An 18362-nucleotide genomic window follows, 5' to 3' on the forward strand; every position below is an offset into this window, starting at 1 on the left:
TGCTCCATTACAATGGTTGTGTTGGAGCACATTGTCTACCATCATGCATTGCATATATTACAGACGAACTAAACAGTATGTATCTTATTTGTGTTTCCTGATGTAACCATTAAGCAGCCCTCTGTATAGCCGAGTTGGACCAGTTTGTCTTGGACCTGTTGTAGTGGCTTGAGAAACATTTAGTTTCGTCACTCTGACGGACTTCGCGACGAAATGCGAAGGGCACATAGGTGCCGATTTATCGTTTTGCTGGTGGGTCCTCGAGATTCCCGCCCCTTGACCCGCCCAAAGCCCGGACCCTTGACCCGCCCCTTAAACCATCTTCATTAGTTTATTCGGGTGCTAAGCATTGCTGCATTGCAATATGGGGAGATTAACGGCAAGAGAATCAGTGTGACAGATTCGAGTCTAATCTGTCTAACACTGATTCTCCTGCCGTTAATCTCCCCATATTGCAATGCTTAGCACCCGGATCTCTAATATTTTAAGAAGATTATTTCATTTATAATTGATTCTATTTGAAGGGTCTAATCATTAGACCAGGGGTGGGCAATTATTTCAGCTGGGGGGCCACTTAATAAGTCCAGCAGATATTCGAGGGCCGCACTCCAGAAATAGGGGGTGTGGTCACTCAAAAGGGTGTGTGTCTATAAGAACTATACAAGGAACCTCCACTATAGGGTACATGTATCTAGAATAATCTAGAATCTAGAATAACTACTATACAACAAGGCAACTCCACCATAGGGTATATAAAACAAGTCACAAAGGGTACATGGATTCAGGCTTCTAGTAACACATAATACACAGGTACAACAGGGAAACACTTACAGGTACCGTTTACACAGTGTTGTGTGTTGTTGAAGTGATCACTGGATATACTCAGGTCCTGCGGAGAGTGGCATGTATGGCAGAGAGCCCGTCCCTACACAAGCAGCATCCCAGCAGCGGCTGGAGAAATCTCATGACCTCCCTGTGACCCGCACACAGTACTCTGCTTTCTGTAGTAATGCCCAGGTGTGGGACTCACACAGCGTCAGCAATGCCCAGGTGTGGGGCTTACACAGCAGCAACAGGCAGTGGCTTCCAACTCTTATCAGCGGTCGCCATCAGGCGCAGGGGCGGCGGGGAAATGCCGGGGCTGAGGCAGGAGATAAGAGAAGTGCAGGCTCATATCCTCCTGCAGGAACCATTCGCTGCCAGTGATCAGGGTGAGCGCGAGGTATAGTCCTGCTACAATTCACGCATGCACACACAGGCGCAGCGTCGGCTACATGGAGCTACGCCGTGCGAACACACAGCCGCCGGGCGGGGAGGGGTGGCCGCCAGTGGGTGCCCAAGGATTTCCGTGGGTGCTCAAGCCCTTGAGCACCCACAGAATCGGCGCCTATGGAAGGGTGTGTTCTACGTGTGACGTGTGTGAAAGCCGGGAGGTCCCCATCGGTGGTGTGCTAAGAGCTGTGCGGCTTCAGTGCGGCGTGAGAGACGGTCGCATTCCACCTTACCATGCTGGCAAGCTGATTACCTTGACTTTTAATTGTATGTGAGCTTTGTTACTATATATAAATTGTTCTACTTATAGCTCGTTGTGCTCTTCTCCATTCTTTTGTGTGTGTATATATATATATATATATATACACTAGGTGGCCAAATTATTATGACCACCCCCTCAATACAATGTTGGACCACTTCTTGCCCTTAATACTGCACGGATTCTTCATGGCATGGACTCTATGAAATGTTGGTAGGTGGTATGAGAAATTTTAGACCATATCCGATGAACTGCACTTTTCCAATTCCTTAAGATTTGATGGTACTGGATCCAGCTGCCTGATGGCCCGTTCTATCTCATCCCACAGATTCTCAATTGGATTGAGATCTGGTGATTGTGCAGGCCAACTAAGCAAGGTAAACTCTCTGTCATGCTCTTCGAACCATGTGCGGACAATGCCAGCTTTATGACATGGAGCATTGTCCTGTTGGAATTATCCATCCCCAGTAGGTTAAACCATTAACATAACAGGATGTACTTGATCTGCGATAACACTCAAATACCCTTGACCATTCAGAGGTTGCAGTTGGACCTGGCGGCTGTGGCCCCACCGCCAATGTGTAGGCTCATTGCAGCACAGCAGGTCTCGCTGAATGGAACCAGCTCGGCTGCTATGTGTGCTTTGGTCCTTATCGGTGGCTAGAGATGGGAAAGGCATAATTCAGATATGCATTTTGGCAATGGCCCAATCCCCAGACAACAGGGTCAGGGAATTGGGAATATTAAATTTTGGTACTTGTTTCCTAGCACGGCCACAAACGCAGCCACAATTTTTAGTGGTCTGCGACGCGACCGACGCGATTTTCCCATTGAAATGCATTGAAAAAAGTCAAAATCGCGTCGGTCGCGTCGCAGGCGGCTAAAAAAGGCTTAAATGGTCCAGACGCGATGTCCCCGATTTGCCATAGGGAACAATGGTAAATGGCCCAGGAACCCCCAAAACACCCCTGAACAGTGAAATGTCCCCCCAAAAGTAGTTTACGCCACCCCACGTTCAACGTGAACCCGAAGCGTGGCGAGTGCAGCAAGCCCGCGAGGGGCGGCGGTACGCGTCCTTAAACCTTTTCATACCCCCACTATCCCCACTCGCGGGGCTTGCTGCGCTCGCCACGCTTCGGGCTTGGTGGCTCGCTGCGCTCGCCACACTATTCTATTCTCAACTCCACGCCGACATGGATAGTGGGGGTATGAAAAGGTCGGAGGACGCGTACCGCCGCCCCTCGCGGGCTCGCTGCGCTCGCCACGCTTCGGGTTCACGTTGATCGTGGGGTGGCGTAAACTCCTTTTGGGGGGAGATTTCACTGTTCAGGGGTGTTTTGGGGGGTTTCTGGCCCATTTACCATTGTTCCCTATGATGATTTGGGTAAATTGAGGCATTTAACATTGTTTCCTATGGGAAATCGGGGGCATCGTGGGTAAATTGAGGCATTTAACATTGTTCCCTATGGGAAATCGCGGGCATCGCGTCGGTACCATCGCACCCGATTTTTTGGTGCATGCAATGGCCGCGATGCCCCCGATTTTTACTAACGATGCCCACGATCATGATCGGTGTGGCCGTGCTAGGAAACAAGTACCTAAATTTTTTTTTAGGAATAGCCATTTTTTTACATGCTTAGTTTCCTTGATTCCCCAACGGATCACCAATTGTCACTGACCACCGATCAATGGATTGGGGTATCGCATGCCAAATGTTTGGGGACCTTTAGTAACATGTCACCTTAGTAACACCTGGGTCACTTAACACTGCCATTGGTTCCATTGGCAGCAGGATATTGCCGTCTGCTATCAGCATTAGCTGGCAGAAGGCAGAGAAAATCCCTTTACTGCATACAAGGACATGTACAGAGATTTCCTTTTGTTTGGATACATTAGTGCCAGAGGCGTAGCGAGCCCGGAGCCGGCGGAGCACACGCTCCGGGCGCAGGAAGCTAGCCTGGCGCCGGAGCTGTGCCAGCACCGCCAGCTCGCTCGCCCGCCCGCCTCCGCCGTTGCCCTGCCCGCTCCCCCGCGAGAGACGTGCTGCTGCTATCACAACACGTCTCCCGCACGCTGGACCGCTAGCCAATGGGCGCTTGCGGTCCAGAAGCCAATCAACTGGTGGCTGCTGGACCGCGAGCGCCTATTGGCTAGCGGTCCAGCGGGAGATATAAATTTTACATAACATCAGTGCGCATCTCTCTCCCGACACAGCGGGGAGCGGGGAGCCAGGAGGAGGGGAGGGGTGGACGCGACGCAGCGCAGCACAGCAGGGGGGAGGGAGGGGTGGACGCGATGCAGCACAGCACAGCAGAGGGATGCATCCTGCTGCATCCACCCTGCATCACCTGCGCACCCACCCACCCTGCTACACAAACCCACCCACCCTGCTGCAAGCAGCCACCCACCCACCCTGCTGCACAAACCCACCCACCCTGCTGCAACCACCCAGCTGCACAACACCACCCTGCTGCACAAACTCACCCACCCTGCTGCAAGCAGCCACCCACCCACCCTGCTGCACAAACCCACCCTGCTACAAGCACACACCCACCCTGCTGCACCCACACACCAACCATCCCACCCTGTTGCACCCACCCACCCTGCTGCACTAACACACCCACCCACCTTGCTGCACCCACCAACCATCCCACCCTGCTGCACCCACTCACCCTGCGGCACCAACCAACCCTCTCAGCCTGCTGCACCCACCCACCGACCCTACCACCGTGCTGCACCCATCCTCCCACCTTGCTGCACAGTGGCCGGGAGCGGGCCGCTGCACAGTTCTGCAACCCTGGGCAACGAGCAAATTCAGTCCCCCTTGGCATCGAGCATGAAGCCCCTGGCATTGAGCATCTAGGTAAGTGGCACTTATGTGTCAAATGTGTAAAGGGCATTTTGGTGTGTTATATAGTATGCAATGGGCATTGCGGAGTGTTATATAGTATGTCATGGGCATTGCAGAGTGTTATATAGTATGTAATGGGCATTGCGGAGGGTTATATAGTATGTAATGGGCATTGTGGAGTGTTATATAGTATGTCATGGGCATTGTGGAGTGTTATATAGTATGTCATGGGCATTGCGGAGTGTTATATAGTATGTCATGGGCATTGCGGAGTGTTATATAGTATGTCATGGGCATTGTGGAGTGTTATATAGTATGTCATGGGCATTGCGGAGTGTTATATAGTATGTCATGGGCATTGCGGAGTGTTATATAGTATGTCATGGGCATTGCGGAGTGTTATATAGTATGTCATGGGCATTGCGGAGTGTTATATAGTATGTCATGGGCATTGCGGAGTGTTATATAGTATGTCATGGGCATTGCGGAGTGTTATATAGTATGTCATGGGCATTGCGGAGTGTTATATAGTATGTCATGGGCATTGCGGAGTGTTATATAGTATGTCATGGGCATTGCGGAGTGTTATACAGTATGTCATGGGCATTGCGGAGTGTTATATAGTATGTCATGGGCATTACGGTGTTTTATATAGTATGTCATGGGCATTGTGGAGTGTTTTATAGTATATCATGGGCATCATGTGTGGGCTTATGTGTAATTGGAATTACAAAGTTCACTAAAATGTACAATGGGCATTACGGTGTGTGGTATAATGTTGGTCCGTGCCAACTTTTCACTGCGCAGGAGCCTCACCTATGACATATTGGGGGGGGCGCAAAACATGCCCTTGCTCCGGGCGCCGTGGTACCTAACTACACCACTGATTAGTGCATGGACCCCATTGTAAGAAGTGTAAGGGAGTCAGATAGTTCTAAGACTGTATAGTATCGGACCACGCATAGCATATTTCTTACCAGTGTCGCAGATGGTATTCTTTCTTCTAAATTGAAGCTCAGAGTTTTAATCTTATTTTGAGAAATAGGTAGTTTGGGCCTAAAATACTTTGCCACATTTCACACACTTCGTCCTCACAGCTAAATCCTGAATACACACAAAAGTCAGGCATTTGATACTTCTAATTGAATTCTCCCCTTAATGTAAAGCCCCATACACATTAAGGGGCTTCTGAGTGATATTGTTCACAACATCATCTAGTGCGGACACTCAATATCATTAACGATGCGTGCTCCTGTGCGTCGTTAATGATTATTGATATCTACCGAACATCCAGGTCAATTTGGCAATATAGCCAAACGGCCTTTATGCTCGGATGATCCCACTGAATGATGTCAGTGTGTACGGACAATATTGGTTAACTATATCAGCCGTGGCTGCTGTCGGCAATGTGTATGGGGCTTGATCTATTCAAATGTAAAACATAAACTTTTGTCTGACCAGAAATTGTTTACACTCTTCATATAATAGTCACATTTAGTAGTTTACACGCATTCCATAAACATTTACCTTATATATAATTTTATAACAAATACATTATAGAAATTTTCCAGTTTGAAAATGTTGCAGGTTGTTATGAAAGAACTGTACTTGGTAGCTAATTGTAGTACAAGGAATAGTGATTTACATTCCCACACACAGTACTACAAAGAAAGCGTTTCCTCCTGTTATAAATGCCATTTAAGGACACTGCAGTCAGTCTCTTTAATGCTGGCCACACACGAACCATTACTGGCACTTAGTTTCCACAGTGATCAACAGAAACATTTCAAATTTGGCCAAGCGAGCAATCATCGCTCAGGTTAAATTATCAATATTATCATAAAACATTGAAAATGTACAGCAGGCAACAAGTAGTACATGTTAGATACATTTTGGTCGAGAGCATCTAAAGTGAAGCTTCTAAACAACCATAAATAATTCATGAGTAGGAGTCACATTTTAGAATTTTTAAAAAGATATATTTTCCGGTAAATGTCCTTACACCTGTTTACAGAATTTTGAATGTTAATCATTATTACTCTAGCCTCTGGGAGAAGTGGCAGTGCAAATGGTCTAGGTGGAAACCATGACCACACCCCCAATAATGCGTTGCAGTGATATGCAGCATCACATCTGGCCAATCTGATACCATCTAACCAGGGCCGGACTGGCCATCTGGCACTTCTGGCAAACGCCAGAAGGGCCGATGGCCTTGTGGGACGATTTTGTGCAGAAAGTTCTAGGTCATTTGCATATTGATGCTGCAGTCCTGAGCCCTCTGCCTCCTGGTCGGCCCCATCAGTCATTATGTGACGCCCTCTGCCATTGACTCCGGACTACACCTTATGAGGCTGAGCCAGAAACCAGAAGCACCGGTTTGGTGTGCAGGAGCCAGCATGACCGGCGACTGTAAAGAAGATCGGCAGCACCCTAGTCCGAGACACCCATGAGACGAACGGCCAGGACATTGAGGGTAATACCCTCCGACCCCCATACCACCTCAGGGGATTCACCACCACACTACCAACTGGCCATACTGCAAACCCAGGGTATCACACCCAACAGCACCATTAACCCCAATAGTGTGCAGCTTGGCGGAACGCCGACAGAGGACACACTTAAAAGATCAAAGAGACAAGGCAGAAATTGCTTACTGGACATAGCCCCCCCCCCCCCCCCCCAATACTGCAGCAAGGCCAGCTGCAATTACAGGAGGGGACCATAGGTTTCAGGTGAGTAACCTATGGGAAAAAGAGATCCCTAAGTATCAACCTAGACCTTTCGAGGTCCCCTCAGTTAACACTGCGCTGACCCTCCAATGTGGGTCATGTAGATGTTTCTGTGCAGGCTTTATCATACTACTACACAAGTAAGTAAATAAATAATAAATAAGTATTTGCTTTTCAATATATGCATTGGGTCCTTGTATGGCTCGCCTCCTACAGTGTAACCTTCGTAGTGCGCCCACCATGGCTGCCTCATCTGGTGCACTTGTGGATAGGATGAAAAATACTTTGACCTGAATATACACTGAAATTACCCATTTTGGGTCATTTCTTTTAGGGGTAATCTATTCCACCCAGGGTAATCCTACTCAGAGCGCCAAAAACATCTGCTGCACATGGTACCTTGTCAGGGTGGAGTACACAACCCATGGAAGTTATTATCCAACATGCTGCACCAATCCTGCATTATGCTTACTGTGTGCTCAAGGATTTCTTTTGTCTGTTACTGTACTACCTACCTGTATTGTGTGCATTGTTATAATGTCTGTAAAGCGCCTTGAATCCTGTTGGAGAAAGTGCGCTATATAAATTAAACTTACTTACTCCTGTTGACACAGCGGTCCAGTGAAATAACTGGATCCTGACTGATATTGACTACTTGATTATAGAAATCCAATAAATGTCATTGCATTTTACCTTAATCTCATTCTTTTTTTCATTCTTAAAGGCTGTACCACACATACAGACTTCAAGCACATATCTTTTAGTGCGCTATTTACCTATTAAAGCTATCCAGACTACACCTTCCGCTGCAGCCTCCACACGTCTTTGCAGAAATATAAAACGACCCGGCTTTTCCTCTTGCAGTGCATGGTGTCGACGGCTTGCATCTGCCTGCCCAGCCACCGAGTACAGAGGACTGGAACCTGTCCTGCCCTGCCGGCGTGCCATGCACCAATCGGTCTACATGGGAGCATTTAATAACGGCAGAGATACCACACCTGATATAATCTAGTTGGCGACCCATTTAAAATGTGTAATGGGCATAAGGATTGTGTCATATTCTGTAATGGGCGTTAACATGTGTGTGTCATAATGTGTAATGGGCATAACGGATTGTGCCCTAGTCTGTAACAGGCATCACAGTGTGTGCCATACTGTGTAATGAGCATTACGGTGTTTGTCATAATATGTAATGGGCAATACAGTGTGCGGCAATGTGTAATGGGCATAACGGTGTGTTCCATAATGTGTAATGGGCATAACGGTGTTTTCCATAATGTGTAATGCTTCCTTTTTGTGATGCCACGCCTCCTTTCCATGAGGACATGTCCCCTTTTCACTGCACTGCAAAGCAAGGGTCCCGCCTGCTGCAGGTGGGCCTGTGCGCTCAAAATGCCAGGGTCGATTTCTGGTCCCAGTCCAGTTCTGCATCTATCCCACTTCACTGGGGAAGTGGAAAGGATGTGGAAGCGAGACTCCACCAAACAGGGGCAGAACTCTGGGAGGCAATGGAGTCATCTGCCGCCAGGCTCCTGCTCCCAAGGGGCACCTCTCCTCCCCTGCTAGTTTCAAAAACTAATAAAACAGTTAATTGAAAGCCATTGATATCCCTTCTGTAACTGATTTCTGAAATATATATGTGTTCTTTCTCTCTCTCTCTCTCTCTCTCTCTCCCAATATATATGTGTGTGTGTATAAAACACATATATTTCAGAACAGACACATACACTATTATGTTATATAAGGTTGGGGGGGGGGGGGGGACCAATATATATCTTGCCTCCGGGCAACTGTGACAAACTTACGCCACTGCCACCAAATGTGCATGTCTCTTGGAGATTCAGAGAGTGTAGGTTAGTTTGTTATTCTTATGATTACGTTTGTTGTATTGTATGTAGAGTTCTTAAAATATAATTCCACTTTAAAAAATAATACATTTAGCCTCAGCATATATATGATACAGTTGAGCTTTAATTGAGAATATTCAACAATGTCCGGCCTCCGGCTAGTGAGTAACATTGTTTAGTCTAATTGCTCCAGTTAATAGGCACTGCTTGCTGCCATTTCCCAGTGCATCCTCCATATTGAGGGGTATTATTGATCTAATGGCAAGTTATCGATGGCGAGAAGTGACGATAACTCGCCATCAGGGTATTCAACACTTCTGAGGTAAGGTTCACTCACCTTTTGCCTCCTCGCCTGTTTTACTTAGGCAAGATGGAAACAGCAAGTGTTTAGTTACAGTAAGTGAAAAAGACAGTGACTTTTTTAAAGTTGTTATATTACTATAATTTTTTACATTATTAGACTACAATATAAAATATATAACTTTTTCCATAGTATATAAAATTAAGATGCAAATGTTAAAAGTGCTTAAGTGGTTTTGTTCTTCTTAATGTTTTGCAGGCTATTTTAATCCCAAATCTATTGTCTGAGTGTAGTAGTGTTGCTCTTGAATAAGAGTAAAGAATAATATTAATACATCCATACATGTCATGAACTGTAATTACAATGATACTGTAGAAAACAGAAGAAAACACTGAAATCTGATCATTCTGTTAGCGAATACAAAGATCTGAGCCACACATGTACAGATTACCGGCAGACATTTGGACAAGTCTAGTAAAAGTCTATAACAGGTTTATGTAACTTATGGCTATTGGGAAGCTACAGGTTTGTAAGCAGAACAGCTGGGAAGCGACTGGTCTATAAGAAGCTTCTTGTTTCTCGTCACTGCTTCCTTACTAGTCTTTACTTTGATCGTACACCCTGGCATTCTTCCATTTACTGTCTTCCTGTTATTAGGCTCCCTGGTTGATTTCTATGTTTTCTTTGTCCTTCATAGTTTCCCTTCCCTATACTAAAAATACAATTTTCTCCTTTACAGAATGGCACCAGCTACTTACGTTTAGGAATCCTGTTTTTGTGTTGTTTTTTTAACTGACAGATAATTTACTAATTTCTTCCAGTACATCAACATAGTTCATCAGTCAGATATGTGGATTTTCTTATTATACCGCTTCACAAAATCTCAAAGGATTGGGGAAACAAATCCCAGATAAACATATTAACAACATATACAAATCGGTCTGTCTATAAATAACATGTATCATATATGAAAATAAAATATCCAGCAAAATAATGGGGGGAAATTGACTAAGATGGGAGTTCTATATCACATCGGATGTTGCTATGGGCAACCAATTAGATTCTACACATATGTCACAGAGACTCATTTTATATCCTTCCTATTTATACACTCCCATCTCCATACATATGCAAGGGTGCCAGTGATGACACTGATATGTACTTATAAATTACACATTCATATGTCCATTTTTGCACCATTATTAGAGCATAGTTGCCTACCCTCCTGCATTCTGCAGGAGACTCCCTGAAATAGCAGCAATCTCCCTCTCTCCCTCATTAGTCTAGCAATCTCCCTCATGTCACCCAGCCCACATTACACTGTTACAATTTAGGGGAAAAAGAGATAGATACATTTACATTGAATCATCATCAGCATGTCCCAGCACTTTACTAAGTATAGTAGCTCTTACTAACTGCTTTGGGGCTGATCTACATTTGGATATAAGTCCTTTTTTTACATACCCACGCTTCTAGGTGACACATTTACAATCTCTTTTCACAGTCTCTCCATATATGGAATTAGACACGCCCCTTTGGGTGGAGCATGACACCCCCCCTCAATTGGCGCTTTTCAAAATTGTAATACCAACTATAATCTCCCTGAAACTAGTTTTCAAAAGTAGGCAAGTATGTATTAGGGATCTATCTATTAGGGATGCGCAGGCTCGGATTTCCGAGATCCGAGCCCGCACGATCGTCATCAATCCGAGCCTGGATCCGAGCGGTGCTCGGAGCTTCCCGCCTGACTCGGATCTGGCCGCGCGGGCAAAATGTCGCGATGCTTTAAATAGCGGCTCCCGCGCCCGCTATCTTCACACCAGTCTAGGAGAGGGTTGGGAGAGAGTGTGTTGGTGCTGCTGCTGGGGCTTGAACTGAATTTGTCGCTGGGGCTGTCTGCTGGGGCCTGTCTCCCTCAGTGCTGCTGTGTACTCTGTCCTCCACTCTTCTTAGGGTGGGATCACCCTAGCAAGGAGGACAGTCAGCTGTGTAACTAACTGACAATGTAAACTGATAACTGATTCTGCTGTGTGTGTAACTAACTGTGTACTTGTAGTACTACTGTCTCCTCTGTGCTGGGGCCTACCTCTGGTGCTGTGCTGTACATAGTAATATTATAATATATATATATATATATATATATATATATATACCACTGGTGCTGCTAGTGCCTGCACTGAATAGAGGCTGCCAGTACCTACTCAGTCCACTGGTACCACTGCCAGTGCTACTGCCTACCTACTTAGTACCTACCTAGGCTGTTATATTTAATTAATAAATAATACCTGTCCTGCAGTGCTGTAATAAATTCCAGGCTGCTGTTGCCCTGCCAACCAGTACCTACTGCAATATAATTATTATAATATCATTCTGCTGTTGCCTAGTATTGTCATATCTACCTGTCTGGTGCCTAGTACTGCTGTATTTACCTGTCTGGTGCCTAGTACTGCGGTATCTACCATCTGGTGCCTAGTACTGCGGTATCTACCATCTGGTGCCTAGTACTGCCGTATCTACCTTTCTGGTGCCTAGTACTGCGGTATCTACCGTCTGGTGCCTAGTACTGCCGTATCTACCTGTCTGTTGCCTAGTACTGCCGTATCTACCTGTCTGGTGCCTAGTACTGCCGTATCTACCTGTCTGGTGCCTAGTACTGCCGTATCTACCATCTGGTACCTAGTACTGCCGTATCTACCCATCTGGTGCCTAGTACTGCCGTATCTACCCGTCTGGTGCCTAGTACTGCCGTATCTACCCGTCTGGTGCCTAGTACTGCCGTATTTACCACTGCAGTGCCACTCTTACATGAGCCACGTGTTTGTGCCGCACACTTGTGTGGCTTAGCATAGTTATCCAGCTACCTCGGTGCAACCTTTTGCCCTGAAAACAATATTATGAGGTGTTCAGAATAGACTGGTAATTAGTGGAAATTAATGTTATTGAGGTTAATAATAGCATAGGAGCAAAAAAAAATAAAAAATTCTGCGATTTTAGCAAATTCTGCGATATCAGAACCCAAATCCCAAAACGTTTAGGGGGTGTTTTGGCAAAACCCTTTAGAACTCAAAACCTGAAGGTAATCAGAACCCAAAACGCGAAAAGTGGCCGATGGACATCCCTACTATCTATCTATCTATCTATCTATCTATCTATCTATCTATCTATCTATCTATCTATCTATCTATCATCTATCTATCTATCTATCTATCTATCTAATAAGCAGATAATAAGCAGTGACCTGGATCACTAGACAGATCCTGTGTCACTAGTGATCCAGGTCACTGCTTATTATCTGTTGGAAAATCCCAATCTTTGTTGAAAATCTTTTGTATTTCATTTGAAATCCGTTTTCCTGCTGGAATAAGGTGTCTACTTTTTGACACAAAAGTTATCCTTTAACAGGATCCGGTACTTATGTAATATTTGGGCGCCCGATTTTTTCATCACATCGCATGCAATATAGTGGCATACAATTCATGCGATGCGATTTTTCATTGTAAAGACCAGATTTTTAATTGTAAAGTCACCCATGGGTGATTTCATACCCCCACTATCCAACTATGCATGGAGTTGATTTTATATAGTGTGGCGAGCGCAGCGTGGGCCGCAGAATACATGTAAAGTAATCCGCGGTCGCTCGCCACGCTTCGGGCTCGGTGGCTCGCTGCACTCGCCACACTATATAAAATCAACTCAGTGAATAAATGACACCAGGACTCTGGTTACGGTCACCAACGTTTCTGAGCCGGTGCGGCTCTTTTATCAAGGTGCAGAAGACGTGTATATATACCAAACCAAACCATTCAATATAGAAAAATTAGATATGCTGGCCTTTAAATGGCCCAGCTCATGCCACCACTATACAAAATGTAACATACAGTCATGAACTGTCTTACCCTGCCAGTCACTCCAGGCTGCCAAATAAATCTTCAGCATACCTGGAGCTAAATCCTTAAATGCAAGCCCCACACTGCCAGCCTGAAAATCTGTGAGACATAATTGGGACAGGACAACATTGACCCGAAATCTAGACCATTTAAAGCTAAATAAAACATCCCTGTTTAAGACATGTTCTATCCAGTGGCTCCGAGAGGGGTGAGCAGGTACTTTTTACCCGGGTCTGGGTCTGATAGAGGGGGCCAGGGCCCACTACCACCTCCCCTGTTGCAGACAGCCATGCAGTGAGAGAGAGTATGGGCTGCCACTGCAGCACAGTCTCTCTCCCCAGCCCAGTCCACACTAGTCAGTGCTGTGTGCTAAGCTGGGGAGAGAGGCAGCGGCAGCCTGTTCCCTCTCTTCCTGACCAGGTGTGGTATCCCACCCTCGCCCAGGCACTCAGATTGCCCACCTAACCCGCTGCCATCCAGCCATCACCACCCACCACCTAAAAGCTGACAGGAGATTCAGCCTTGCACTGACCATCAGCCTATCGACCGGAGTGAGGTACAAACCATCTGAAGGCAAGCCGCCTATCTAAACACCCACCCGGGGTCACCCAGCGGACTTTTCACTACTACTTCTGATATTCCAACTGGGAGGAATGCCACCCCCATTATAAAACTGGAGGAAGTACCATCTGAATACCGCTTTGGCCAGGTCTAGAGGTCAATTTTTCCTACCATCTCCTAGTCACACATTGAACTGTGGACTCTTAAAGGTGATATCACATTAAAGCGGATGCAGTTTTTACACCCCCCCCCTTCCCCTTTCCATATTACTGTGTACCATATTTTTATTTGTGCTTATTTTAGTGTGTCATTGTATAATTAAATTGCTTTTTTTAATTGACCTTGCTCTGTCATCAATCAAGCGCAGTCTATACTCTTTCCAATACCTTTTTTAAAATGTACTATTGGCGCACCTAACATGCGCTAGGGACAACCCACCGATTAACGCACGGCATGGCTGTCCCCTTAAATTGGTTTGGGTTTATTTGGTCAACCACAGGAAGGTTAACATCATTAAGTCGACCACTGAAGGTCGACAAGTCTTAGGTTGACACACTCTAAATGTCGACATGGCTTTAGATCCTCAGGGTCATTAGGTCACCACACGCATTATGTTTATACAGTCAAAAGGTCGACATGGGTTTAGCACATTTTTTTTTTTGAGTGTCGACACAGTCAACAATGACACCGCAGTCGTGCGAATATATAAACTTCGCAGTCATGAAAATATTTCCGAAATCATTCATAAGCCGCTCACCATGGAATGCTTTCCCAACTGGTCACCACTGTTTTTAGGCTCTGAGTAGCCCTGAACATCAGGGCTGGCGACAGGGGGTCATGGGGGAAAAGTGTGACAGGCCCCAGCGATCTTAAGGGTCCGAGAGCTTCCATGCCCGGCATGGCCGCCACCTGTACTAGCTGGCCTGTCATTGACCCTCGCGGCCCGGCAGTCTGCTGTGCACCATCTGTGTGTGTGGCTGAGTCTGACTGACTCACCATGTGCCACTGCCGTCTACTGTGTGTGCACCCTGCCGCTAGTCGCTCAGAGACATCTACTCTGTGTGTGAACACCGCCTGGGGCCGCAGGCGCACAGCCACGCCCATCGCTGGCATTGTGGTCTGAGTCTCTGGCTCCTATACTTTTACTGCACATGCGTGGGTCATCTGTTCCGCACTCTGCAAACGACCTGCCTTGCCATCCTATACAAATTATCCCATAAACACCAATGTGCTTGCATATGCTCACACTTATATTAGTATTCGGCTACTCTAGAATGTGTAGCGTTAGCTTCTGTGAAACAGAAATGACACACTTATCTCAGTAATTGAAGCCAAGTATTTTTACTTGTATTACTGAAGATTTCAAATTGTTTTGGTCAAGAGAGATGACCCATAATATGATCTGTCCTGTTTGTACAGGAAAAAAACATTCGTTTGTTGTGACTCTTAGCACTTAACAATATTTAGATAGCTGTAACAGGAGCTTCTCAGGTAATCCAATGTGCATCTGAGAACTATGCATCTCAGCGAGTAAGCATTGGAAGCCGAGTCTTCAGATATGTCTGCTGTCTCAGCTGGACCTCCCAATTACAGACTGTTATGGAATATAATGTAACTATCCCATTCAGGCCTGCATGAGCTCACCCTTAATGCCCCAAAAAGGACCTGAAAGATATTAAAAAGCTTCATTTAATTTAGTTTCCTGTAAGGATATACTTTCACAAATATTTACACAAAAGGAGCATGATAGTTATTTATTTTCATTTATTTTACTTGATTAAATTAAAAATACCAGGTGAAATGTAATAGGGTTAGAGAATCAGAAAGTGAGAGATTTGGTAAGAAATCTCCAATTTTTTTTTTTTTAAAGAGGCAATCATCTACACTGCAAAATCAAACTGGTTGAGAGAGGTCTCAGCCAATCAATGGCTTGCTAGTCATCTGTATGGGCTTTTTTTTTTCAAGTTAGTGTGTTCCTCCCAGCTCCCGCCGCTGCCCGGCAGCCAGCGTCATCCTCCCTGCCCGGCGCGCTGCTCCCGCTGTCCCCCTCCTCCTGCCCGGCTGCCTATGCAGCCTCCCCCTGCTCGGCTCTCTATACCCGGCATCCCCGCCCGCTGTCATCCCCCGCACGGCTCCGGGGCTGGGCTGCACATAAGATTTAGCAAATCTTATGTGCAGCCCGTCCGACCTCCCGACCCCGATCCGATGCGCACGGGACCGCGCATCGGATCGGACGGGGTGTCTGCAAGTGCGATTTGGGCCGATTTCACGGCCCAATTCACCCGAATCGGGTGAAATCGTGCCCAAATCGCATAGTGTATGGGGGCCTTAACCCTATTACATTTCACCCTTTATATCATTTTAAAGGGTAATGCTTCTTTTTTTTTGATCCAGCATCTTTCAAAGCGCTGCGGAATCTGTGTGCGCTATATAAGAAACTGTTAATAAATAAATAAATAAAATAGAATGGGCACATACTTCGTGCTATCTATGGGGTGTTGGTGGCTGTGTGTCTAGGGGTAGATGAGATCTTGGCTTCAGTTATGACAGGTGAGGTGCCTCACTGAACTAGTCCTTTTGAAAGGAAATTAATGGGTTTGCAGTTCCAGTTTACTGAGGATCAACCCTGTGCCATACCTGACTTTTAAATAAGCAGATCAGGGAGATTGTGAAAGCAACACCTATAAGGGTGGATGTGTACTGCTACATGTAAAACATGCAAATAGCCCTAGGGTCATTGTACATTACAACTAATGCATGGAAATATGTACACAAAATGATTAGCTTGGCGCAACCTTTATAAAGATATATATATACTAGGTGATTCATCGCGCCCTACGGGCGCTCTTCACACCGTCGTAAGGGGCTGCGCCCCCTTAATTTGTGAACGTTTGTATATGAGAAATATGGTTAGAATTGTATGAAAGATGCCCTGTATTGCAACTTAGGTGTCCGCGAATCGCGGGAGGGGGGGTCGCGGAGGGTGCCGCGAATTGCAGGAGGGGGGGTCGCGGGGGGTGCCGCGAATTGCAGGAGGGGGGGTGGATGCTGCGAATCGCGGGAGGGATTGCAGAGAATCGCGGGAGGGGGGTCGCGGGGTGGGTTGCGCAAATCGCGGGAGGGGGGTTACGGGGGCGGGGGTTGCGGCGAATCATGGTAGGGGGGGTCGCGGGGGGTGTTCCCGTGAATCACGGGAGGAGGGGTCACGGGGTGGGGTGCCGAGAATCGCGGGGGGGTGTGTGCCGTGAATCGCGGGAGTGGGGGTTGCGGGGGGGGTGGGGGTGGGGGGGGGGTGACGCGAATCGCCACAAGAAAAAATCAACACAGAAAGGTCAACACATGTAAATGTTGACATAAGTGTGGCACTTCATTGGTGTCCATGTCGACACATGAGAATGAATATGAAAACATTCAAAAAATGAAAAAAAAAACTCATGTTAACCTTTTTCATTGTCGACTATAGCCATGTCAGTGTTTTCCATGTGCAATTTAATTCTGGAGCTGCCGCGAATCGCGGGGGGGTGCCGCGAATTGCGGGAGGGGGGGTCGCGGGGGTGGGTGCCGCGAATCGCGGGAGGGGGGGTTTCGGGGCGGGGGTTGTGGCGAATCATGGGAGGGGGGGTCGCGGGGGTGTGCCGTGAATCACGGGAGGGGGGGTCACGGGGTGGGGTGCCGAGAATCGCGGGGGAGGTGTGTGTGTGTGTGCCGTGAATCGTGGGAGTGTGGGGGGGGGGGTGGGGGGGTGTGACGCAAATCGCCACAAGAAAAAATCAACACAGAAAGGTCAACACATGTAAATGTTGACATAAGTTTTGCACTTCATTGGTGTCCATGTCGACACATGAGAATGAATATGAAAATATTCAAAAAAATAAAAAAAAAAATTTCAAAAACTCATGTCAACCTTTTTCATTGTCGACCATAGCCATGTCAGTGTTTTCCATGTGCCATTTAATCCTGGGGCTGCCGCGAATCGCGGGGGGTGCCGCGATTTGCGGGAGGTTGCGGGGGGTGGGTGCCGCGAATCGCGGGAGAGCGGGGTTCATGGGGGTTCCGGTGGGGGGTTGCCGCGAATTGCGGGAGGGGGGGGTCGCGGGGGGTGCCGCGAATCGCCGGAGGGGGGGTTGCGGGGGTTGTGACGCGAATCGCCACAAGAAAAAAATCAACACAGAAAGGTCAACACATGTAAATGTTGACATAAGTGTGGCACTTCATTGGTGTCCATGTCGACACATGAGAATGAATATGAAAATATTCAAAAAATGACAAAAAAACTTCAAAAACTCATGTCAACCTTTTTCATTGTCGACCATAGCCATGTCAGTGTTTTCCATGTGCAATTTAATTCTGGAGCTGCCGCGAATCACGGGGGGGTGCCGCGAATTGCGGGAGGGGGGGTCGCGGGGGTGGGTGCCGCGAATTGCGGGAGGTGGGGGGTCACGGGGGGTGCCGCGAATCGCGGGAGGGGGGGTTGTGGGGGGGTGTGACGCGAATCGCCACAAGAAAAAATCAACACAGAAAGGTCAACACATGTAAATGTTGACATAAGTGTGCAACTTCATTGGTGTCCATGTCGACACATGACAATGAATATGAAAAAATTAAAAAAATTAAAAATAAATCTTCAAAAACTCATGTCAACCTTTTTCATTGTC

Source organism: Crinia signifera, chromosome 3, assembly GCF_055691185.1.
Source record: "Crinia signifera chromosome 3, ASM5569118v1, whole genome shotgun sequence".
Lineage (NCBI taxonomy): Eukaryota > Metazoa > Chordata > Amphibia > Anura > Myobatrachidae > Crinia > Crinia signifera.